We start from the raw sequence: 26,505 nt of genomic DNA, 5'->3' as shown, positions 1-26,505 counted from the left end.
ACATGTAGTGCTTAACAAAGCAGGCCTTTTACAGAGAAAATGACCTTAAATCAAAAAGAATAGAAACAAGATACTTGGCATAAATGGTAATAATAACCAGATTCCTGCATAGGGCTAAAATATTGCTACTTTAGTCAGTGATTGTTGTGGGAATTTGTACTTTTCAAACTCAATATTGAGCCCTTCTGGAACTTTTTGTCATGTGTTTTCTGCTGCTGCCAAGAAACCCAGGGAGAAGGAGAAAGTTGTTTTGTCTGGTATGTTTCTTCTATCACTGGAAAAATGAAGTTCTAAGTGGGTTGCTTTTTTTCTTTGTCTTTTATTTTTTTTAAAAAAATAGCATGAAGTTGATGGAAATGCTGTAGTCTGCCCCACCAAGGGATGATGTTTATCTAGGAGCTATCCTGGCCCTTTTTCTGTTGTAGAAATTCTGACTTCCCTTGCCTTGAACCTATGGGACTTCCAAAGCAGGCCACAGGGCACAATTTGACTAAAATGTCATAATGTCAGCAAGATTGTCCATGAAGAGAACTGGGCACTAGCCTTCTTCACATTTCGTGGTTTGTTCCCCTGATTCCTCGAACCTCTGACCTGAGATCATGACCTCTTCCAGATAGCCTGTGTCCCGCCTGGAGGCCACCCCCGCAGGGGAAACCCTACTCAGAAAAGCCACTTTGTCTCTTAGCCTGGAGATCATTTGGGGCAGACTGTGGCTCTGGGCAGAGAGCCAGAGCACTCTGCCCAGGTCATAACTAACTTTTAGTTATCTGTCTCTCCTGTTAAATGATTATTCCTGTTTCACAGCTGAAAAAGGAGGTAACTCAGAATTATAGTTGAGCTTAAGGCAAAAAGTCTGAGGTGTCAACAACCACCACCACAATAATAGTGAGTATTGATTAGTTATTAAGTCAGCCCTATGTTAGGTGGTCTGTATACATTATCTCATTTAATTATTACATTACCTCTATGAGGTAAGTACTATCATTATGTTCATTTCACATGTGAGAAAACTGGAGCTTAGAAAAGTTAAATAATTTGATTCAAGGTCACACAACTTTAAGGTGGCAGAGCCAGGGCATTCAAAACCCAAGTATTTTTTGTGCCCTCCAGCCTTTGTTCTCTCTCTCAACCCTTTTAGAGACTTTACAAAAATATTTTGAGGAGGCTCTTGGTGTTTCTTTAAAACTCTACCTTTGGACATACGGAAGTCTTGAGAAGAGAATAAGTCTTAAGTATGTCTGAAAAAGTTGATCTCATGCATGACTTTTGGGCTGTGCTGGGATGGGCACATTCTCTGTACCTTATTTAAATTATATTGATAATTGTTCAGGTATGGTGGCTCATGCCTGTAATACTGGCACTTTGGGAGGCTGAGGTGGTAGATCACCTGAGGTCAGGAGTTCAAGACCAGCCTGGCCAACATGGCGAGACCCTGTATCTACTAAAAAAAATACAAAAATCAGCTGGACATGGTGGCGTGCACCTGCAATCCCAGCTACTTGGGAGGGTGAGGCCTGAGAATATCTTGAACCCAGGAGTTGGAGGTTGCAGTGAGCTGAGATCACACCACTGCACTCCAGCATGGGCAACAGAGCGAGAATCTGTCTAAAAAAAAAAAAAAAAAAAAAAAAAATCTAAGGAAAGCTTTATAGTTACAAATACCAGTTTCATTGATCAAGTTTATTATCTTTATGAATGCTATTTATAGAGATAATATGGATGTTTGCCTCTTGGCATCATGGTAAACTGAGGTGATATCACTGGGCTTCCATTTCTTTATTTGTAAATGAAGAATTTGGACAGCTTGATCTCTATGGTTTCTTGCCTTTACACTGTGGCGTGCACATGGACACATGCACCTGTGAAGCCCACTTAAAGACACCCAGCATCCCCTTCGTGAGGCATCAGTCATGGCCCACTCTCTCCCAAAATGTAGAATTCAGGTTCCAGGTGGCCAATCAGCATGTCTGAGGCCAGTCATCTAAGCAGCTCGCCTCTTCACCCAGGGGAGTGCTGTTCACATATAGCCTCCAGCCTTCATTATAGCTCAGGATCTGTAAACAGTGATGGGTACAAACTAAACCAGCTAGTTTGCCCTCAAGGAGCTCCTGCCTTCCTTAGGGAGGGCATTTGAGCCAGTCTTTTCACTCTGTAGGCTAAAGAAGTAACTGAACCCATTGCCTATCTTCCATGGGCCACAGGAAAAAGGCCCACAGGAAGACCAGGTCATAGAGCTACCATTCCAGGCATGAGTTTCCCTGGGACAAACTTGCCATGGAAAGGGCCCAGGAAGGGAAACACATGAGGGCCGGAGTAAAGGGAAGGGGGAAGGATGATGGTTTAATCCCGGTTAATGGTTAATACTGGGTATCCTGAGGGCCTCAGAAGATGGCCCATCCTAGAAAGTTGCCTTCCCACAAGGTCTGTCGGTACTGATCTCATGTGCAGGAAAAAGGAGGATCTGGGGAGGAAGAATAGGCTTGGCTGAGCACATTCACACGTAGGAAAGAAAACTTTGCCACAGTGTAGGAAGGACCAAGTGGGTATGGGGAGCCAATCTGGTCATTGTCCCAACAATCCTGACACATAAAAGGTAAAGAGGAGAGAAAAAATTAGTCATCTAAAATTGATAGAGGTCAAAATTATGGCATCCCAACTGGAAGCAAACTTTGATAGAGCTATAAAGATTGGAAAGTGTTTGTTGTGTGGTCTAAAGCCAGGGGTTCGTTTTCAAAGTATTGCCCGTGGGCCAGATAAGGCCCATCGGTCTGTTTCTATAAATGCGGTTTATTGGAAAATCCATCTTCTCATTTATGTATTACCTATGGTGGTGTTGCAACGGCAGAGTTGAGGAGTTGCAACAGAAACCATCTGGCATACAAAGCCTGATATATTCACTGTTTGGCCCTTTACAGAAAAAAGGAAAGAGCACGTTATTCCAAGTCCTGGATCCACAACTTTGGGTACATACCAGGTTTTGTAACTCACCTTTCAACTTGTTAATTTCTCATCTGTAAAATGGGGGACTATGTTACCTGTGCCGCTAACCACTTAACTCCCTGAGGAGTGAAGACGCTGAATGAAATGAGTGTGAAAATGTACATTAAGATCTAAAGAGTTACGCAGATACAAAGTGTTATTAGGGCTGTTTTGCAAGTATTTGGCAAAAGAGAGAAGACAGAGAAAGTTGTTTTTTCTCCAATGGGGATAAAGAGAAATAAAGTTGGTCAAAGGGCATGTGCACCCCCTCCTCTTTTTTTTTTTTTTTTTGTCAGTTAATGTATAGTTTCTAGTCAATTGAAGCTCGGTTATTAAAGGGAAGAAATAAAATCCACAGCAACCTTGATAAAGGATTGAAGAGATTTGTTAAGAGAGAGGTACAGTCGGAAGGGGTCCAGACACAGATCTGAGGGCATGCTGACCCACCCGGGAGCAACAGAGGGGGACTGAGGGAAGGGAAGAATGAGAAATTTAGGAAATATTGCCTGGGATATGTTTATATGGGCAATTATTCACTGTTTATCTAGAATTCAATTTAGCTGGGCATCCTGTATTTTTATTTGCTAAATGTGGCAACCTTCCCGCACCGTGAGTGGTTTCGGTAGGGCAGCCAATGACACAGCTCTGCTCCCTGATCACAGAGCTTGTTGATGCTCAGTCCTGAAACTCTGAACCTTAAGCAGAGAGAAATAAGGAGAGAAGGCAGTTGGAGCTGATCATGTGATGGCAATGTTCCAGAATGATCTTCAGAGCTGCCCAGTTCTGTCTTTTCCAGGACTGTAGCTCAGGCTTGCTTTTAATTCTGCAAACAAGGCCATTCATTTCTAATCAATCTCTCTGTGTTCCTTAGTGAGGTTGGTTTCTGTTATTTGCCGTCAAAGAACCCTAACCCACTATCTCCAGACACCCAAAACAGTATCCAATAAACTGTGGAGATGGGTTAAGAGAAGAGGGAGGGGAGGAGATGAACTAGAGAAGGCTTTTTTTGAGTGTAGATCTGGACACAGGCAGAGAAGTGTGGGGGGAATGGTGAGAGTATTCTCAGAATCTGGCAAGTTACTTACCTCTGCTATAACAAGAAGAAACAGGGAGCTACTAAATGCTCTTAAGTAGGAGAAGGATTTGATGGAAATGACATTCAATTAAAAAAAAAAAAAGTATTTCCAAAGCTGGCTTTTAAGTGTCTTGGAGGGGAAGAGGGTGGCAGGGAAGCTGGCTGGAGGGGGCTGGCCCTGTGGTCCAAATGATAGTCTAGGGGTCTTGTGTGTAGCAGCAAGGTACTGAGAATGAAGAGGAAGAGAAAAATGGTGAGAGTCAGCTCAGAGGAGACTGGGATTTCTGGTCATGGAGAATTTCCAAGAGCGGGGAGGGAAGAGCTCCAATTGGGTCATGAGCTGCAGTAATTCAGCCGTGGGGCCTCCATGACCATGGGCTTCCCAGGACCTGTGGCTGTAGGGTGGACCCATGGTGAGGGCGGTCTGAAAGGCAGCTCTTGGAGGCCCTTGGGCTGGTGAAACTCGTTGGCTGCGTTACCACTCTGGGGGAGGGCTGCGGTGAGTGCAGGCTGCAGCAGAAAGTGACAGGGATGATTAAAGGGATGGAAAATCAGGCCCATGAAGAGAGGTTAAAGGACTGCAGCTATTTAGCCTGAGGAAGAGAGACAGCCATGTAACCGCTCCTTCCAGTCCATGCAGGGTGACTAGTAGACGCGTGCTAGGCAGCTGCCCGGCACAGCTGCATATGGGGGAGAGAGCACCCCTGGAGTGGGCACCTCTGCAGCAAGGGAAAGGCACCCTCCTGAGGGAGGAGGAGGGCAGAGGCGTAATTATAAAGGCTCTTTTGTGGTTTCTGAAGGCCCCTTTCCCCTCCCCTTTGTTTTTTGCATCTGTCATTATGCTGTGCAAACCACAGCCAGGCCTCTTGACAGCACCAATATCTGCTTTCCTGAACACTCGGAAGGTAATGTGGCTATAAAATTGACAAGTTAGATAAATATGAGTACAAAGGGTAGACTGTGTGGAGCTTCGTGGAGCCTTCTGACTGGTCTCCCAACCCGATCTGGGTAAATCCCCCGTCTGCCTCCCTCTGTTCACCCCCAGCCTCGCTCATTCCATCTGGGCTCCTTCTGATGGACTCCCTAGGAGTTCACATTTGCTCGGCCTCTTTGTCTAATTTGTCACTTTGACAACGTGAAATGTCTTTTATTTCTTCCCAGGTCAAATATGTTTCATTCCACTTAAACAAATTTTTTTAAGCTGCTTTTTATTTTAATTTTTGGCCAGGCCACACTCTTGCTGTCTTGGCTGGGCTGCCATGGCTCTCCCGGAGGAGGCCCCAAAGCCCCTGGCCCACACTCCTGAGATCGCTGCGAGGGTAACTGAGGACCGACTCCTGTGTTGCCCTGATCCTCAGTGGAGGCCATGTGGGTAATATGGTCATGGAAGGAAGGTAGCTTATGAACACCACATTCAGACACTTCAGAAGTGGAGCTGGGCGGGGTGGGATGGGGGATGGGAAGAGTAGTCATGGGGAAGGACAATAGTCAGGATTCACCACCAAAGTGATGGAATCTGGCTGTTCAAAAGCCCAGAGCTAAAATGTATTTGGTTTTGGTCCTGTTGTTAATGAATGGAGGGTGTCAGCGAGCCTCACTCGGTGTTATTAGCACAGTCGCCTTAGTGGGTGAGGAGAAACCAGGGGGCCAAAGCCCCACCAAGAAGTTCTGTTAGGAAGCAGGGAACTCAGACCAGACCGGATGCTCGTGGAGTGACAGATCACATTCACCACCGACAGCTTCCAGCTCGTACCCTAGCAAGGATCGAGGAGGTGTGGGCAATGGGGCTTTTGGGCTTCCTCCGGGAGAGATCGTGGCTTGCTGGCCCCATTACGTGCTGTGGCCAAAGCAGGTGACATGGATGGGGAAGGGGCACGGGAGAGGAGCAGGTAGAGTCTGCTCATTCAGGGATTTCCAGATGAGCTGAACTTTTCCCTAAACAAGAGTAAATGCTCTGTCCCATTCTCCCAGGGGAAGACCATCTCCCATAGGGACACCCTAGGGGAAGGCCTGGCTTGTACTTTCCTCTGTGAGTCCATAGCATGCAGCACAGGGATGAGCCCCCAGCGAGCAGTTGGCTCTGAGGCTGGCAGTTCAAGCAGTGGGGTCTCAGAAACTGCAAGGCAGAACTGCCTGCCATTCTCCAGCCATGACTGCCCTCCTTCGCGTCTGCCAAGTGGGCATGACTGACAGTCACCTCTAGAGCTGTTGCGAATATTGCCTAGCACCGTGTATGACCTGGGTTTGGCATGCTTGGCATGGAGTGAGACCTGATAATGTTAGCTACCATTGTATTAACACTAATTTATTTTTAGTATGACTTGTTGAATGGATGAAGCAAAGGATGAGACTCGACGGGAAGGGCTGGGCTGCTGAAACCTGATCGTTTCTTGCTTTAATGCTGTTCCCTCACTGGTCAGCCTGAGTGGGATTGGCTGGGTCAGCCTTCATTTTACCTTTGATGCCATCTCTCTTTGTGGTAGTTCTTTCTCTTCCTCTTCTACCTCCTCCTCCGCCTCATAAGCAAAGGGTAAGGCACAGTTCTGAATCTAAGGTTCTGCAAAGAGGCATGCCCAACTTTGTGCTCGATTCTGCTGGAAAAATAAGAACAATTCCTATTATGTTCGGTTCCCAGACCTTGAATGTGTCAGGCTTCAGGTTCACTTCCTACATCTCTGCACGTCCCCCGGATCTGCAAGTAATTTAACCTTGTTTTCACAGAGCGCAAAGACGTTCCGCTTGTTTACACTGGAGACAGATTTTCCTCAATTGACGCAATCCTATTGATTAAATAATGACCTTCTTCCTCATTTAAAGGTAATTTCGGTTGGTATCATGATGTGGAGGAAGAAAATGAATGCCTTTTCTGTCTCCCTGCTGAAGGGCAGGCAGTAAGGGCTGCCTCCCAGAGCACTGGGCCGGGCCCTCTCATTTTTCTCACCTGTTCTGGAACCTCATCAGGCGTCGGAGTGAGGCCAGTGCTGGGACCCCTTAAAGAGGCTGGCTAAACAGGACCAGTCTTGATGAGGGAAATTAAAACGCCAGCATTCGTTTGGTAACAGATCTCAAAGCTGGGGCAGAGTAGATGCTACTTCATTTTAAAAATTGATTTGATTTGCTTTCAAGACTTGTGCATAAATTATTTTTCAAGGTCATATCACATGATATGGTCTGCGCACGTCATTTGAGCCAAGGACTTAAAATGAAAGGGAAAGGCAGTGTGCCCATCAGGAAGAACTTCAGGGAACGGCACATGCCAGAAAGGCACAAAGATGAGGGCCTGGGGATGGCCAGAGAGTCACTGGTGCTCTTGGATAAGTCCTTCAACTTCATTTGGGTCTAGATTCCTCGTTGGTAAAATAGGGGTGACTGGATCCATGTTCTGTGATACAGTGGAATCTGGAGACCTGGTTATTATTTGCTTCCAATCCAGATCCATGTACTATGTATTTCAATAAGGATAAGACCAGAGATGACATCTGGAAGGATGGGACCTCTGTTGTTCCATTGTCTTTCTATGAGGTCAGGTCACTGCATTCTGCATTAGCAATTCCATTTAAGGACTAGATATTCCTGGCCAGGCATGGTGGCTCATGCCTGTAATGCCAGCACTTTGGGAGGCCAAGATGGGTGGGTCACTTGAGGTCAGGAGTTCGAGACCAGCCTGACCAACATGGAGAAAACCCTATCTCTACTAAAAACACAAAATTAGCTGGGCGTGGTGGTGCATGCCTGTAATTCCAGCTACTCAGGAGGCTGAGGCAGGAGAATAGCTTGAACCTGGCAGGCAGAGGTTGTGATCAGCTGAGATTGCACCATTGCACTCCAACTTGGGCAACAAGAGTGAAACTCTGTCTCAAACCAAAACACCAAAAACAAAAAAAGCTAGATGTTCCTATATGTTCTATAGGAGAATGCATATTTGGCAATGATTTAAAAAATAATTTAGAAAAACTTTGTAAATACTTGGGGATCTATTTCCAAATGTAAATATATAGTGGCATAAATATGGCCAGACAGGAGCTAGACATTAATAAAAGAAAATAAGGTGACATTTTAAAGGTTTTTACTCTGTTATAGGCACATCTAGGCATTCCTTCATTTTCTCTTTACCAGAGGTTGGCAAATATTTTCTGTAAAGAGCCAGACAGTAAATATTTTAGGCTTTGTGGACTATAACATCTTGGTTGCAACAATTCAACTTTGCTGTAGTAGCAGAAAAGCAGCCACAGGTGACATGTAAACAAATGTGTGTGGCTATATTCCAATAAAACTTTATGATTCTGAAATTTGAATGCCATATCCTTTTTGTGTGTCACAAAATATTCTCGATTTTTTTTCAACCATTTAAAACATAAAAACCATTCTTAGTTCATAGGCCTTCCCAAAAATAGGCAGTGAGCCAGATTTGGCCCCATAAGCCACAGACTGCTGACCTCTTTTCTTTATTATAATCCTTAGGAAGGAACTGTTTTACAGATGAGAAAATCAAGGCTTAATGAGGTTAAATAACTTGTCTAGGTTTATCAGTTTAGAAGCAGTAGAGCTGGAAAGTAATTTACAAGGCCAGATTTGGGTTGGGCATGATGGCTCAGGCCTGTAATCTCAGCACTTTGGGAGGCCAAGGCAGGAGGATTGCTTGAGGCCAGGAGTTTGAGACAACTGGGCAACATAGTGAGACTCTGTCCTTATAAAAAAGAAACCAAAAAAAGCAGGCATGGTGGTGCATATCTGTAGTCCCAGCTACTTGGGAGGCTGAGGTGGGAGGATCACTTGAGCCCATGAGTTTGGGGCTGCAGTGAGCCGTGATCATGCTCTTGCCCTCCAGCTTGAGTGACAGAACAAGAACCTGTCTCCAAAAAAAAAAAAAAAAGAAAAAAAAAAAAAAAAAAAAAAAGCCAGATTCAAGAGCTTGAACACCCACCCTTATATCCAGCTAGAGTAGTAGAAAGTGAAGGACTTTGCTCCCTCTGACTTTGATGAATAATTACAAAATCTTCTTTTTAATCATTCATTCTTTTTCATGGTGGTGGTTTACATTCCAAACATGAGAGCAAGGCTGGTGTCTCACAAGGCCAGGATACTTGGCTAGCTTAGAAATTACATGGGACAATAGCTCAAAAGGTGACTGAGCAGAAGGGACGAGTGAGATGAAGAAAACCAAGAGTCGGTTCTGTGAGTACCAGGATTCAGGGAGAGGCCTGGCCACGCTTGTTTGGCCTGGGGGCTGGCTTAGCTTCTGCATCCCAAGGAGGAGATGCCGTGCCTCTACTTCCCATTCTTGTTCTTGAAGATGAAGCATCTTGGAAAGTTCTCTAATGCTGCCCTTAATGCTTTATTTTCCTTTGAGATGGAGTCTTGCTTTGTCGCCCAGGCTGGAGTGCAGTGGCGTGATGTCAGCTCACTGCAACCTCCACCTTCTGGGTTCAAGTGATTCTCCTGCCTCAGCCTTCTGAGTAGCTAGGACTATAGGCACCTGCCACCATGCCCAGCTAATTTTTGTATTTTTAGTAGAGATGGGGTTTTGCCAAGTTGGGCTGGCTGGTCTAGAATTCCTAACCTCAGGTGATTCCCCTACCTCAGCCTCCCAAAGTGCTGGGATTATAAGTGAGAGCCACCATGCTCCGCCCCCTTAATGCTTTTTAATATTTCAAGAATAGACAGACTTTATCTTCAGAGCTACACTCTCACCTTCCAGGGGTGGCCTGTGTCTTCTCCTGTCCTCTCCACCCTTGGTGTACAGTCTGAGCACACAGAAATGCAACAATGCCAGGTTAGTGAGGACTTTCAATTTTAAAACAGGGTGCTTCAGGAAGTTGTGAGCTGACTACTTCTGGAAGCATCCAGTGATGCTGCTGTCAGCGGACGCTGGTGTAGAGAGGACCATTGCGGGTGGCAGGTGAGAGTGAAGGAGGGTTTGAAGATCCTATCCATCCATGAAATAAACGTTTGTGAGCACCCACCTAATGCATGTTAGATGCAAAGCCAGAAGCCTAAACATAAATGATTTCTTTTGATTTCTACAATTAGTGTCTGAGAGGCATGTGATCCTATTGTTCCATGGAGGAACTGAGGCTCAGAAGAGCTTGTCTCTCTCTCTCTCTCTCTCTTTTTTTTTTTTTGAAGAGATGCAACCAGCTGGTGGCAGAGTCAGTGTAGTCTGCTCCATGCTTTCCATCCAGCCCCTGTATCGGGCTGTGCAGAGAAATGGGCTGCAGTTCTTGCTGTGACCCTCGCGAGATCTGTGGCTTGAACAAGTTATCTGAACTCTCTGAGTTTGTTTCTTCGTCTGTTTAAGGATTGACTTTTGGAGATTTGTCATGAAACAAAAAGAGATATTACATAAAGGTGTCTAAAAGAGTGGCAGGCATGGTGCAGGTTACAGTTGCTTTCCTCCTCCTGCTTCAGGATGATTTGGTTTTGTGAAGTTGACTGAGTAATCAATCTTACTCAGTTTGGGATCTTCAGGGCCTAGCAGAGAGCCAGGCATGGAGCAGACACTTAATAAATATTTGTAAAATGAATGCATACCCAATGCTTATATCTACTGATGCCAACCATCTGGATACTCAAATGCTTCAACATGATGGGTTCTTGACTTTTCATCTAAATGTTGGATGTCATCTTAAAATATAAGCAGCTAAAATGATCTGAAACATAAATATGAACACAGTGAGGTCTCACTGATGCAGATTCCTTGGAGGGAATGTGTAAATCAGTGAAAGTCTACATAGGGCTGTATTTAAGGAAAGTGTTATTTTCAAATAACTCCGGCTAAGTCACTAGGTTTATTTATTTACCATCCATCTATCCATTGATGTAATCAGTCAACAGTGGCCTAGAGGGGCTCTTTGGGCCTCCTTTAATAAATAAGGAAGAAAGATTATCTGCAGCATGCTGGTTATTTGTAGATAAATAGAAGCAGCTCAACTGCTTATGGGAGCTTGGAAACAGTCCGTGCTTAAGTGTTTTGGACATTCCTCCAATATCCTGCATATGCTGTTTCTGTGCCTTGTCTCTGAAGAATCTTTATGCTAATTTACAGTCATATTCTTTTCTGCTAAGAGGGTTGGGAAGGCAGAGAGCTTCTGTTTGTTGCCTCTGAATGTGTGCAGCTCATGTGAAGAGGAAGAGCCAACATAGGGGCTCAATTCCCGAGGGAGAATCTCATTCTTGATACTGGAAACAACTTATTGAACTTAATAGGAATAAAAATCCCATGAACTAGATAAGGCTGGGCCATTATTCTTGGAATTGAAAGCTGGATGGAAGGGCTTCTTTTACAGAAATTATTTTTGATGACTCAGGAACACAGCGATACCTGCGGGTCTACTGAAATGTACATGGCTGTTTACCTCTATACTGAAATGACTCCAGGTTTCTATGCTTTTGGGATTCCTATTTGTGCTTTTGTTGCTATTGTGTGTCTTTCAGCTGTGGCTGACTATCACTTTTTTGATTCCCAGTATGCCTATCACTAGCAGTTCCCCATCTTTCTTCCAATTTGTTGCCTGCTTCCAATATTCCAGCGACCAAAAAAAAAAAAGGTAATAACAAAAATTCAGAGTAAGCCTGTTAGAGCTGTTGAATGAAAAGAATCCATATGAGTCTGAAAGGCCTTTCTGTGATTACACGGCATGAACTTTGGAATCGGGACATTGTGAGGTCTGTGGTGGCTGTGTGAGGGTCTTTTCCACTTCTCTGTCCTTGACTGTCAGCTGGAGAGGTGATTTCAGGATTGGTGAGACACTATTGCATGTAGATCTTACTATGGCAACCTCAAGGCATTCCTCTGACGCAAGGATGTGATTTCACTTCTCAGGGGAGCAGACTGAGGGGGATACAGGAAAGCATAAGGTCGGCCCTCCATGAGGCATGGCCCTCAGCATCATCCTAAACGAAATGGCTGGCAACCAGCCCCATTGACTACTCCCTTATTACAATTTTGGAGCTTTTTTTTTTTTTTTTTTTTTTTTTAAACTCGCTCTGTTGCCCAGGCTGGAGTGTAGTAGTGTGATCTCAGCTCACTACAACCTCTGCCTCCTGGGTTCAAATGATTCTCATAACTCCAGGTGTGGTGGCACATTCTGGGATTACAGGCGTGTGCTACCATGCCCAGCTAGTTTTTGTATTTCTAGTAGAGATGAGGTTTCACCATGTTGGCCAGGCTGGTCTTGAACTCCTGAGCTCAAGTGATCTGCCCACTTTGGCCTCCCAAAGTGCTGGGATTAAAGATATGAGCCACTGTGCCTGGCCTGAAGCTGATTTTTTAATACTTTGATTAGAGTTGCTTAATTTTTGACCTCTTTCAAAGACCTGAAAAATTCTGGTGTCAGAGAAGGAACACTCAGGAATCAGGAGTCAAGAGTTGCGGACTAGGCTGGGTGCAGTGGCTCATGTCTATATTCTCAGTACTTGAGGAGGCCAAGGTGAGAAATCACTTGGGGTTGGGGCCAGGAGTTCAACACCAGCCTGGTCAACATAGTGAGACCACATCTCTTAGAGAAAATAAAAAAAATTAGCTAGGCATGTGTTTGTAGTCCTAGCTACTCAGGAGGCTGAGGTGGGAGGATCGCTGGGGCACAGGAGTTAGAAATTACAGTGAGCTATGATTGCATTACTACACTTTGGCCTGAGTGACAGAGTGAGAGCCTTTCCTAAAAAACAAGAAAAGAGTTGCAAACTAGATCTTGTTCTGTGAGGTTGCTTAACCTCTCTGAATTTCCGTTACAAAATGTGAGGGCTCTGCTTAAACCTGCCATTTGCTAGGATTCGTCTAATAACACCCTATATATCTTTTATTTTCTGTGAGCTCTGCAGAGCTGACCATCTCCAACACTGGGGGAAAGTGGTTGTATGAGGGTGGAGGCTTCTTACAGGGAATGGCTGGGGAGTAGGGCTGTCCCCAGAGAAGTGATGGGCATTTGTACAGTTTTTTCAGAATCACAGACATGGGATTGGCTTACACTAGCAACCACCTACACCCTCCCTTGGCAAGAGCCTGGGGTCTGGGGGGACCTGGGTGGGTGGCACAGGGCATCAGCTCTTTACATCCATTCTTGGTTTCCCTTGGATCCCTCTCCATCACTGCCTTTATCCACCTCGGCCTCCCCCAGCTGGAGCCATGGGCAGGCCTGTCCCGTTCTGGAGCCAGTTCTGACCAAAGCAGGAAATGGATGTGAAGCATCTGCCTGTGGCTGGAGGGAGGAGGGGGCTGGAATTAAGTCTCATGTTTTCAATCAGCAACAATCATGCCTCGGTTAAACCTCAGAGGCGACGGTGGTAGCACCACGCAAAGCTGACATTAAGTCGTTTCCTCAGATGTGGGATCCAGAGGCTTAGGCGTGACTCTCAGGCTCCTGGATGCCTTTCTCCTGCGCTCAAGTCTCCTTTCCTCAAATCCCAGTGAGCACTGGGTGTGTCAGAGGCAGCCCGGCAGCCTGGGCCGCCTCTGAGTCCCAGAATTTCCTATTCCTCCCTCTTGCCTATTCCGCCAATGGCATCCGTGCAATTCCCAAGTTCGTAATCTGACCATAGTTGTGTCTGGCATTCCAGACACTTCCTTGAGGCTCACTTGGAGGCTGGGCACCTGGGCACTGTAGCCTTCCTCCTGCCTGCTGGGGATAAATGCCTCAGGGTCCTACCCCAGGCTTTGACTCTGCTGGCATCTCTTCTTATCTTAGAGTCATCCGCCAGTTAACCAACCACCCGAGGAGCAGCCTCCAAAGATGGAACCGTTAGCCCAGAGTTGCGGTATACTTGGTTCCATAAGCCTGCCTCTTTTCTGGCCCTAGGAAAGCAAGAGTAGATCAATACATGCTTTTTGAAAGAATCTCAGAGTCTGTGGCAGAATCATCCTGAGATGTGATTAGGACTTGGGACGCACAGGTCATCCTAAACTCTTCTCAGAGGACGTTGATTGATCTGAACTGTAACTAATACCTGCTAAGCCAGAATCTTGGAAAAGGTAATATGAGGAAGGTTGTAGTGATAGGAGCTTTTGGTATCTGAGGAGCAGAACTGAAAACGGAGAAGCCAAGGAGGGTGGAGAATTGGTCAGGGTGTCTGCCTGGAGGCAAGCCGATGCTGATCCTAGACAACAGGTGCTGGGCCTGAGACAGAGAGGAAGAGCATGTGCTGGGACCAGCCCTAGGAGCATGCAATGCCCAGGCTGAGGTCTGGTGCTGAGCCACTGCTGGCCGCAGGGCCTTCCTCCATCTCCAGGGTCCACTGTGGCTCTGCTCTGAGTTTGCCAGGAAGAGCAGTTCCTCCCTTCTTCTGCCTGCGTCAACCCCACCAGCAGCCTGTGGTCAGAGGTGCCCTCCTATCCCCATTTCCATGGGTACCCATGGGAGCAGCATCAGAGGGTGAATCCAGGAGGCCTCTCCCTCCCTACCTGGCACCTCCATCCCCAGGGTGGCCTGGTCAGGCTATCTTCTCACTCTCAGGAAAAGGATCACAGGGAAAGGAACCTCTAGAATCCAAGGAAGGAGACCTCAATGCCAGAAGGAAGAGTCTGGAAGGTGGAATGGGGTAGGGGAGGGAGCAAAGCCCACCAAAGCTGCTCAAACTCTTCATGCCTTTGAGTCTTCCCCAGCACTAAGCCTGTTGGTGGGATATCAGCGACCCCTGCTGGCCACAACATCTAGGATTTCCTCCACCCTCCCCACCTCCATGGCTATCATCAGCAGGGACAAGGCTAATAAAGCGTAACATGTAGGAATGCCCAGGGGCTCCTCTGGGCTGGAACAATGGATCCCTGTAAATGTACTGTCTGTCTCTCGTATTTCTTCCATTCCACTCCAAGCCTCAACAACTACAGTTTATTATTTTATTTTTATTATCATTTTTTTGAGACAGCATCTCACTGTCACCCAGGCTGGAGTGCAGTGGCGTGATCGCAGCTCACTGCAACCTCTACCTTCTGGGTTTGGGCAATTCTCCCTGCCTCAGCCTCCTGAGTATCTGGGATTACAGGTGCCTACCACCATGCCAAACTAATTTTAGTATTTTTAGTAGAGATAGGGTTTTGCCCTGTTGGCCAGCCTGGTCTTGAACTCCTGACCTTAGGTGATCTGCCTGCCTTGGCCTCCCAAAGTGCTGGGATTACAGGCGTGAGCCACCATGTCTGGCTGAACTACAGTTTACTGAATGCCTATTCTGTGCCTGTCTCTATGTGGGGGACATACTTTGTGCCTCACTTTGCTTGTGTTGAGGCAGGAGAGGAATGGTTGTGGGAGGATGTGGGTGCACTTGGATGTCCAGCCTGCCTTGCCCAGACCTCTCCATAACTCATGCTGGTCCCAGTGATCAGGCTTTCTTCAGTTTCAGGGCACAAGATCCTCAAGCTTGGCTACCTCATTCTATAAAGCAGACAAGAAGTAGCTGCCCGGGTGGAGTTCCCTCGCTTAGGCCTTTGCCAGTCTTGCCCTAGCCTTGGCTTCTGCAGTGTCCTGGCTTCTCATGGCCTGTCACCCAGTTGCAGGGCATGCATGATGAGGGGTGTAGGTGGGGATGCACCCATCTCAGGAGGCAAGGGCCGCAGTCCCCTGCCCACCTCAAAAGGGCCCCAAGTAGGGGCTAAAGGCCATGGTTAAGTCAGAGGACTTTTATTTTTCCTAAAAGGGAAAATGCTAAGAAACCCAAATAAATATGAGATTTATGCTAGAGCAGAAACCTCTTGGCCCGAGCTTCAGTCCTAACACAGGCAGGTACTCACTTCCTGGCCCAGGACTTAATTTCCCCACTATACGGAAGCTAGGATACCAAAGGTCCTTTTTTTTTCCTTCTCTTAAAGTTCTGTGGTTCTATTTTTCCCGCTTTTGCATGGCCAGGCAAACTAGGAGGCAGCTTTGATCTACCTTGCACCAGCTACCTCCCACCTACTCACGTGGATTCTGGGCTTTCATTTTTGCTGGAGTAATATTTTTCTAACGTTTATTTTTAAAAGTTCTGCGTCTGTGGTGACCATCTCCCATTTGGAAAATTAACTGCTTACAGATGTTGCATGTGGCACAGCATTCTCCCAGGCAATGAAACCACTGGGGTTTGGCTATCGTTTCAAAAGTAAGAGGAGGGAAGGAAAGATGTATGTCTCTGATGTTAGGTGGCAAAACTTCTTGACTGTCTGTAAAATGCTCAAATGTGATTTACTTTTAGAAATTGAAAAGTGGAGAATTTCTTAAGGTTTGAGAGCCCAAGTGTTAAAAGGCTCACATGGAAATGGTCATTTGTGGGATGTTGATGGTCATTTGTGGAATGTTTGCAGAGGGAAGGCACCAGCTGCCCGGCTGCAGCTAAGTGAACTCCTATACTGTGTATAGAGTATAGAACTTAGCCCTCACCGCCCCCATCCCCATGGTCAGCTGGGGCCAGTCAAGGTAGCGATTTCTCTTGCAGTTCAGCATCTAGGTAAAGTCCATCCCAGCCTTGAGCAGAAACAGCAGATTCTTCTGACTCTAGGGTGCTGGGAAGACTCACTGGCTCTCTACCCTGTGTCATCCATCCAACCTTGACTTGGATGTTTGGCTTCTGCCCGCCCTAGGAACTTGCACATATCCTTTTCAAGACCTCCATCCCCAGGCAACACCTTTGTTCCTCTTCTCCCAACACAGCAGAAAATCGTTTTGGGACTAACAAGACATTTTATGAGCTCCCAAGGAACTCAGACACAAAGCTCATTTTTTGTTTTCTTATTCATTGGGCAGCCCGGGCTTCTGCCGCCTCAGCAGTTCTCAAATACGGGCTCAACTCGGGAGACGGAGCCATAGCTAGCTCTTTGTGTGGATGTTGATGGTGTGTCTGTGTGTGGTGTGTGTGTATCTGCAGAGTTCAGTTTGTCTACGTGGAGGGTGCACATGTGCTGGTATTTGTGGCTGGGAGGAATCGACAGGACAAGAGCTCCTTTCCCCAGACAGGGCTCACCCTGGGTCAGGCATCTTTCTTGTGTGGATCTGGGACAGCTTCCTTTTTGCCACTGTTCCATTTCTCTCTCAATCGATTTCTCTTGTCTGCATTTCTTTCCACCAGAAGATTCCTACAGCCTTTGCCCTGTGAGAATGACCAAGGAGAAATAAAAATTTCTTTATTTGAGCAGAGAGGAACTCAGAGACTGTCTCTCAAGTCTACTGCATCTGACTGTTTTAAATGTGAGAAGACTGATGCCCATTCTGTGCAGTGCATTTGAACAGAAAGTTCATGCTTGTTCCACATCAGTAGGTTTAAACGTTGTGTTCATGTTTTGTATTTCTGGTAAGATTTTCTTTTTGAAAGAGACATTCAAAAAGTGGGGGAGCATATGTACTATTCACTATAGGCAGATGGATGAGGATTTAGAATGTGGAGGTTTGGAAGAGAAAACTCAAGATAGACACAGTTTGTTTTTAAGGGAGAAAAATGAAAAGGCAAAATGTTAATGTCACTTATTCAAGACTATGTAGAATAAATATGAGAGAAATAAATTGAGTGTGTGATAAATTTATGAATAGTGACGGTGTTTCCTCTTGGAATGTGATAACCATTTAAAAAAAGTCCATGCAATAATAGCAATTGGGTAGGTGATATGTTTTGGCTGTGTCCCCACCCAAATCTCAACTTGAATGTTATCTCCCAGAATTCCTATGTGTTGTGGGAGGGACCCAGGGGAAAGTAATTGAATCATGGGGGCTGGTCTTTCCTGTGCTATTCTTGATATAGTGAATAAGTCTCATGAGATCTGATGGGTTTATCAAGGGTTTCTGCTTTTGCATCTTCATTTTTCTCTTGTCACCACTATGTGAGAAGTGCTTTTGCCTCTCGCCATTATCTGGAGGCCTCCCCAGCCATGTGGAACTGTAAGTCCAATTAAACCTCTTTTTGTTCCCAGTTTTGCGTATGTCTTTATCAGCAGAGTGAAAACAAACTAATTGAATAGGAAACATTGATAAGTTGTACTCTTAAACCTCTTTTTACATATATAACAAACAGAAACAACCCTTTTTCAAAGAAATAACTTGGAAATTTATCAACCATGTTGATCATTTAAAAGAGGCATGTCTAGACTAAGTGGGAGGACGGAGGGAGGGAGGAGATAGATGAAGGGTAAAGGCCACTGATGGGAAATAATAGCATGTGGATTAGGGTTCCCCTTGAGTAATTGGATGAATATGGGGAAAACTTTGTTTGCATGTTAGCATGTCAGAGAATATGTCTTTATCTAGTATTCTTTGATCTCAAAATAAGTATCAAACAAAAGATCTACTTTTAGGCTCTAAATCTGGGACAAAGAGAAGGAAATGGACAATTGCTTTCCAGGTGATCACACAGAGAATCTTTTCTTACTGTGCAAGACTTATTTCTTACTGTGAAGACTTTAAAGGGCTCCTTTGGTTGAAAACCATTGTAATCTTGATTGAGGAGATTGGTTAGACCTAGCCTAGATTTTAATGTGCTCTGTGCCTCTCCAAGATAATAGGACCCCTGGTTTACACAAAAAGAAAGAAAAGCATAGCTTCTCTTTCTTTTGGTTACCATCTGTTTTCTAGTTGATTTGTGCTTGATCCACATGATGCCAAACAACTAGTTTGACTGGTTTTTGTTGCACTAAATGGATGAGACTGACCTATTTGACGTCCTGTGGAGACAAATCCCAGCACTGGGGCCCAGGGCTTGCTGAGAGAACAAGGCTCCCTTTTCTTGAAGGCAAGTTTGAGTGTTACTGTATATCTGAGGTATTTTGATATTGTAGCCCTGTAAGCATATGTTCTCAGTGGTTTCAGAGTAGGTCTGGAAAAAACAACAACCAGCCAAAGCAAACCTAAACTGGGGGTGCTAGAAACTGGGATTTAGTGACAGGTCTCAGAAGGCACACGGCTCTGAAAAAAGAGACATGGTAGGTGCTGTGGGCTGTTAGATGCTGCTGCTATGGTCAAAGCCAGCCCCTGGGTTGTGGCAGCTGCTGCCCAGGGAAGGGGCCCGAGAAAGACCAGGTACCAGGCAAGGTGAGTGGTTGGCAGTCTCAGCCTGCTGGAGTGTCAATCTATATAGGGGGCATCCAGACATTGGTGGACCACATCAGGAATATATTGCCAGTTGACTTATACATGCAAATATGACTTTTTTTCTTTTTTTGCATGGCACATTTATAGGCTACTCCAGTAACACTGAATCAAGCTGCTGCTATTTGCTTGATGCTGGCTTTTGCAGTTGCTACAATTCTGAGACAAGTTGGCCCAATATATATGTTAGCTGCAAATGGTATTATTAGGCAAATTTAAGACCTTTTATGATGCTCCCTGCTTTCCCCAGTAAATTGGTTGGGAAAATTACCTGTGATAAATATCATGTGCTAAACCTAAAGAGAGAAGTAGAAAATCTTACTAACGTAAAATAAGATTACTTCTGAATATGTAACCGAATGTTAAACAATGAAAGGAGGCCAGGCACGTGGCTTACGCCTGTAATCCCAACACTTTGGGAGGCCCAAAACAGGAGGATTGCTTGAGTCCAGGAGTTTCCGACCAGCCTGGGCAACATAGTGAGACCTTCTCTCTGCAAAAAAATAAAATTAGCCAGGCATGGTGGTATGTGCCTGTTCCAGCTACTTAGGAGGCTGAAGTGGGAGGATTCCTTGACCTGGGAGGTCAAGGCTGCAGTGAGCTGAGAATGGGGCTGCTGTACTCCAGCCTGGGTGACAGAATGAGACCCTGTCTCACAAAACAAACAAGAGCAGCTATGGAGTGTTGTTAGTAGAGCACAGGTAGTTTATGAATGTCATTGTTTATATGACTTACAATAACGCAGCGAGGTAGGTATTATTACTTCCATTTTACAGAGGAGAAAGTTAAGGTTAAGAAAAGATACGGAACTGGACTTCAGGTCACACAGCTGTGTCAGGGTTGGAATTCCAACCCAGGCAGTGGAGTAACAGGGGTCCAGTTGTTAAGCTCTCTGCTACACTGATTCTGAATACTAAAACAACACCGCAACATTGGATGAAGAGTAATCAAATCATTAGTCTGCCTGGGATCAGTCTGCATGTGTTGCATGGTCTGGCTCCATGTGGCCGAAATGCCAGAGCAGAACCTTGGTGCAGTGATAACATCTTAATTGATAGGGAAGGGTGAATATTCTTCAGGTAAAGTAAATAGAACAGAGAGGCTCAGGCTGCAGATAGGGTAGAAGGTATGGTTTTCAGGTGGATCCACAGAACCTCCAACTCCCAGGAGGGGTGTCTTGAAAAATGCTGTGTTAGGGGATGGAGGGATGAAGCCTGGGAAGGGGCTTTCTGGGGTAAGATAAGAAAGTGCCTTTCTCATCAAGGAGGTGAGGCCAGGGGCTGAGGCAGGAGGGCTCTAGAGCAGGTGTCCCCAGACTATGGGCCCCCGGGCTGCATGCGGCCCCCTGAGGCCATTTATCCGGCCCCCCGCCGCACTTCAGGAAGGGGCACCTCTTTCATTGGTGGTCAGTGAGAGGAGCACAGTATGTGGCGGCCCTCCAACGGTCTGAGGGACAGTGAACTGGCCTGCTCTAGAGGGCCCAGCTGTGATGAGCACGGCATTTCGCAGTGGTATGGAGTGACCTGCAACTCAAAACTTCTGCTCTCTACCACCGTTCAGGCTCCAGCAAATGCTTCTCCGTTTGTTCCTAGTGGTATGTCCTGGAAGTGAAAGGTATCTGTGTTCCCATGTAAAGTAGTTTTGTGGGCTGTGTTACTACAGATAGCAGAGGACACTGATCCAAGTTCAGGGAGGATTTCAGTGCCAGAAACACAGGTAGGGATAAGGAAACTACCACTGAACTTTTGAAAACATTCATCTCAGGTAATAGAAATGCGATAGATTCTTACCAAATATTTTCCAGAAGTGCTAAGTATCCCTTTTCCTGCTTTTCTCCAACTTCAAATTTCTGATGCTGGAGCTATTCAGGAATCTGTGTGGTATCTGCAACTGCATCCAATGGCTGAGGAATATTTGCAACACGAAAGAGTTGATGTTTGTATCTTAATTTGTATCTATGTACCTCTGCATATAACATGTGTGAGACATAGCATCCATCCTTTACTTCAGAAGGCAGCCAACCAGTTAGACTTTGGATGCTAGAACTGCAATTCTTTATTGCAATTAAAAATTAAAGGATGCACCTGTAATCCCAGGACTTTGGGAGGCCAAGGCAGGCAGATGGTTTGAGATTAGGAATTTGAGACCAGCCTGGCCAACATGGTGAAACCCTGTCTTTGCTAATATATATATATATATATATATAAATTAGCCAGGCATGGTGGCAGGTGCCTGTAATCCCAGCTATTTGGGAGGCTAAAGCAGAGAATTTCTTGAACCTGGGAGTTGGAGGGTGCAGTGAGCCAAGATCATGCCACTGCACTCCAGCCTGGGTAACAGAGCGAGACTCTATCTCAAATTAAGAGAAAAAAGGATGTTTTATTTTTATAAAACCATTAAATATGACATAATTAAATTTTCAGAAAATTGTCATTTTTAAATTTTTATATTATAATTTTTATCTGCTTTTAAATTTTAATAGCTAATTTTAAATATTAAAAGACTATTAAATTAAATATATATTGATATAGTTTGGCTGTGTCCCCACCCAAATCTCATCTTGAATTCCCAAGTGTTGTGGAAGGGACCCTGTGAAAGGTAATGGAATCATGGGGCAAGTCTTTCCCGTGCTGTTCTCATAATAGTAAATAAGGTTCACAAGATCTGATGGTTTTATAAAGAGGAGGTCCCCTGCACAAGCTCTCTCTTTCTGCCTGCTGCCATCCATGAGATGTGACTTGTTCCTCCTTGCCTTCTACCATGATCGTGAGGCCTCCCCAGCAATGTGGAACTGTTAGTCCATTAAACTTATTTTTCTTCCCAGTCTTGAGTATGTCTTTAACAGCAGCACGAAAATGGACTAATACACTTATGTAAAATTTTTTATATATTTGATGAAATATATTTATATTGAACATGTTTTGAATAGAATCACATTTTAATCCTCTATTATTGAGAATGAATATAAGTCAAGATTGTGTTAAAAAGATAAAATAGGGTGACATTCAGAAGCTGAAAAGCAATAAAATCAGTGAGGTAATCTGCTTAATGCTGCAAACACTGGAGAAATAATAAAAGCGAGTAGGCGTTGGTTGGACTAGCCCGCCAAAAGCATTTTACACAGGACCTTACAAATTTTTGACTTAATGTAGATCTAATTAGTGATCAAAACAATGAGAATGTAAAAGGGAATTATTCATATCAATTTCATAATTCAGAAGCCACAGATAGATGCAACTTTTTCCTGCCTAGAAGACATAAAGGAAGCTACATTCATGAAATTAGCCCAATGGGAGGGGAGATGAAACTGAAACCTCGGAGGCTTTACTGTACCTGTGGGAGACTGATCCAGGAAAATAACTTTTTTTTTTTTTTTTTTTTTTGAGATGAAGTCTCACTCAGTCACCAAGTCTGGAGTGCAGTGCTGTGATCTAAACTCACTGCAAACTCCTTCTCCCAGGTTCAAGTGATTATCCAGCCTCAGCCTCCCGAGTAGCTGGGATTACAGGCATGTGCCACCACTCCCAGCTAATTTTTGTAGTTTTAGTGACAGGGTTTCACCATGTTGGCTAGGCTTCTCTCAAACTCCTAGCCCAGGCGTCCCCAAACTACGGCCTGCGGGCTGCATGCGATCCCCTGAGGCCATTTATCCGGCCCCCCGCCGCACTTTCATTGTGCGGGCACCTCTTTGGTGGGCACCTCTTTCATTGGTGGTCAGTGAGAGGAGCACAGTATGTGGCTCCTCTTTCATTGGTGGTCAGTGAGAGGAGCACAGTATGTGGCGGCCCTCCAACGGTCTGAGGGACAGTGAACTGGCCCCCTGTGTAAACAGTTTGGGGACGCCTGTCCTAGCCTCAAGATCCTCCTGCCTCAGCCTCCCAAAGTGCTGGGATAATAGGCGTTAGCCACTGCACCCAGCCAAAGTGGCCTTCTTATAGGAGGAGACTGTGTCCTGAAAACACAGCCCATCCAAGTGAATGGTTACAATTCTTGGATGAACATGGCCAATCATCTAATATTCCATTTTACACCTAAATTCTTCCAACTGGGGAAAGGTATTGTAAAAACTGGCTTTTATATGCTAAGTTCAAATACAAAATATTCTGTGAATTCTATACCAATCATCACCAATCTTGAAGATGAGCTTTGGTTAAATAATGTATTATAGCCAGAAAAGGAAAGCCCTGTGCACACACAGAAAGCACACAATTAATTGTTTGAGAAAAAAGGATTAATAAGCAGCAGACAGTATTCAGCAAAGACAAGTAAACACCAATAAAGAACATCTGCCATAATATTCCTAAAAGAAACATGTTATTTAGCAAAACAAAATGATGCTTTTTATAGCCTTAAAAATACGCTCTTTATGGGAAACAATGAAAAGTGTTTTGGGTTTTGTATGAATGATTAAAAAATTTGCTGCTAGGATGATCAAACATGAAAGAGATTAAAAACACACACAGATGATCTCTATTGAAGATTGAGATTTAAAAAGAATTATTAAATTAAGGGATAATAAAATACAAATATATAACATTTTAAAAAGTAAATATTGTTTAGCTCAACTAGATTGTAGTAGTCAAAAGTCAAGTTGAATGACTCACTATTTTTCATTTTTGGAGACAGTCTTGCCCTGTCACTCAGGCTAGAGTAGTGCAATCTTGGCTCACTGCAACCTCCACCTCCTGGGTTTAAGCAATTCTCCTGCCTCAGCCTCCTGAGTAGCTGGAATTACAGGCTTGGGCCACCATGTCCAGCTAATCTTTTTGTATTTTTAGTAGAGATGGGATTTCATCATGTTGTCCAGGCTGGCCTCGAACTCTTGGCCTCAAGTGATCCTCCTGCCTCAGGCTCCCAAAGTACTGGGATTACAGGCATGAGTCACTGTGCCCAGCATGAATGACTCACATTTGTGCTACTCATTGTTAAACTATCAGGAGGGAAAAAAACAAGGAACTTGAGATTAATAAGTATTTTATTGATTTTACCCTTCTAAAAAATACAGCTTTTGTCTTAAGACACAGCTTTAAATTTTAGCCATTGATCTAAAATATTATTGAGGGTAAGCCTATGATAATGATGTTAACGTGGTTGTTAAAGAAAAAGGAACGCAATACAGAATCCTGGCTGAAAATATAGAAGCATTCTTGGAACTGTAGTTTGAATTTTAACAAGGAAATGTAGGCTTTACCTGTGCTGATAGCAATGGTATTCCTTGGAACAATTCAAAGATTATTTACATTGTTTTCTAGATCTCTCTAAAGAGATATGTAGATATATTGTTTCATCAATATATCTCTCTAAAGAGATATATTGATCTCTCTAAAGAGATATATAGATATATAGATATAGATATATAGATATATAGATATAGATTTCTATATCTCTCTAAAGAGATGTATAGATATATTGTTTCATCAATATGGAGCATATTGAAACACAAACCACATCTGACCTTACGACATGCTTGGATACACAATGGGAATTCTAATGAAATGCTATCAAAGTAATTAGATTTAATTAGGCAAGATATGAAATACATTAATAGAGCTAAGCAAAACCATAGAAAATCCTCAAAGAGCAAATCTCAGTCTTTGGCAAAAAGTGAAGTTAATTTTCAATCTCGTCATTCAGTTATTTGTTATGAACTACTGCTTGCTGAAAAACAATGTTAGCTGAAAAATAAAACCATGATCTCTTTAAGCTTTATTTCACGTTTAAATGGATTCTACAAATATATCTAAAGATTTAGAGAAAATTGTTATTCTAAATAACAAAGATGCATGATAAATATGTAACAAAAGTAAAATTTCAGTGAGACTCAAGGAAATTTGAACAACAAAACAAAAGCATTTGCATGACTACGAAGGAGAAGGTACACATATATGCAGTCTGGGAATTGATGTCTGCAGATTGTTTTGTAGCCATTCTAGATTAAGATATTGTATTGATTGAAGAGCAATCTAAACAAACCAGTATAGTGGCATTTTTTCTTTGTAATCAGTCCAGAAAGATTTAAAAGAACTTAGGGAATAGAGTATCAATCTAGATATTGTTTTAAGAGAAGCTAAAAATAACTAAGTGATATCGTTTGGCTATGTCCCTACCCAAATCTCATCTTGAATTGTAATCTGAATTGCAATCCCCACATATTCAGGGAGGAACCTGTGGGAAGTGATTGGATCATGGGGGTGGTTTCCCCATGCTGTTGTTATGATAGTGAGTTTTCATGAGACCTGATGATTTTATAAGTGGCAATTTCTCCTGTGCTTTCTCTCTCTCGCCTACTTCCTTGTGAAGTAGGCGCCTGCTTCCCCTTCCACCATAATTGTAAGTTGTACGAGGCCTCCCTAGCCACGCAGAACTGTGAGTCAATTAAACTTCTTTCCTTTATAAATTACCCAGTCTGGGGTGGTATCTTCATAGCAGTGTGAAAATGGACTAATACAATAAGCAATAGTAATTTCTACAATGAAATTAAAATATTTGGCTACATATCTAGTGATAACTTATTTACCATAGATAACCCCATTATAATGCTTGAGATTGGTTTGAAAATTTTATGGTTCATTTCCAATTTAAATGTCATTTTAAGAATTTTATTGAGAATTCCAATGGCTACTAGCTTAGCTTAATCGAAATTGCCAATGTTCGATGACTGTGAACAATTTTGATTATAGAAACATTATTAGTGATTCACTGAAATGAAGAACAAGAAAAACACATTTTATGAAATAAATTATACTGACTATTAAAGATGACCCTTGAGCAACACAGGTTTGAACTGTGTGGGTCCACTTATATGTGGATTTTCTTTCACCTCTGCCACTCCTGAGATAGCAAAACCAATCCTTCTCTTCCTCTTCCTCAGCCAACTCATTGTGAAAATGACAAGGATGAAGACCCTTATGATGATCCTCTCCTTTTAAGGAATAGTAAATATATGTTCTCCTCTTTATGACTTTTATTTTCTTTTCTCTAGCTTACTGTGTTGTAATAATACAGTATATAATACATATAATATAAAAATGTTAGTTAATTGACTATGTTTTCTGTAGTCAGTAGTAGGCTATTAGTAAAGTTTGGGGGAGTCAAGTTTTGGATTTTCAATTGTGTAGGGTGAGGAGGTGGTACCCCAACCCCATTGTTGTTCAAGGGCCAACTGTAATTATAGTATACCTTTACTGAATTACCCACATAAATATCAGCTCATCACAGTACGCAACCAGACATGTGCAGTCAGCTGTCTTTGATATTTTGTCAACTTTTAGCCTGTAAAAACTTAGTTTTGCACATATTTTTCAATTTTGATGTTATAAAAGTTGTATTTGTCAGGAAGGAGGAAATAACATGCTGTATTTAACAATTTTTAGCTTAACCTATAACTTTTAAATATTTAGATATATGATATTTTGG

At 43.8% G+C, this 26,505-nt stretch overlaps 2 pseudogenes; both read right to left on the bottom strand.

The window, feature by feature from the left end:
* Positions 1-4,387: 4,387 nt before the first annotated feature.
* Positions 4,388-26,505, bottom strand: part of LOC101035038 (L-lactate dehydrogenase A chain-like) — a 52,345-nt pseudogene continuing 30,227 nt past the window's right edge.
* On the bottom strand, positions 13,271-13,354 carry LOC141581857 (U4 spliceosomal RNA; annotated as a pseudogene).

The sequence above is a fragment of the Saimiri boliviensis genome, chromosome 1, assembly GCF_048565385.1.
Source record: "Saimiri boliviensis isolate mSaiBol1 chromosome 1, mSaiBol1.pri, whole genome shotgun sequence".
In the NCBI taxonomy this organism is placed as follows: Eukaryota; Metazoa; Chordata; class Mammalia; order Primates; family Cebidae; genus Saimiri; species Saimiri boliviensis.
This window is presented reverse-complemented; position numbering and strand designations above follow the sequence as displayed.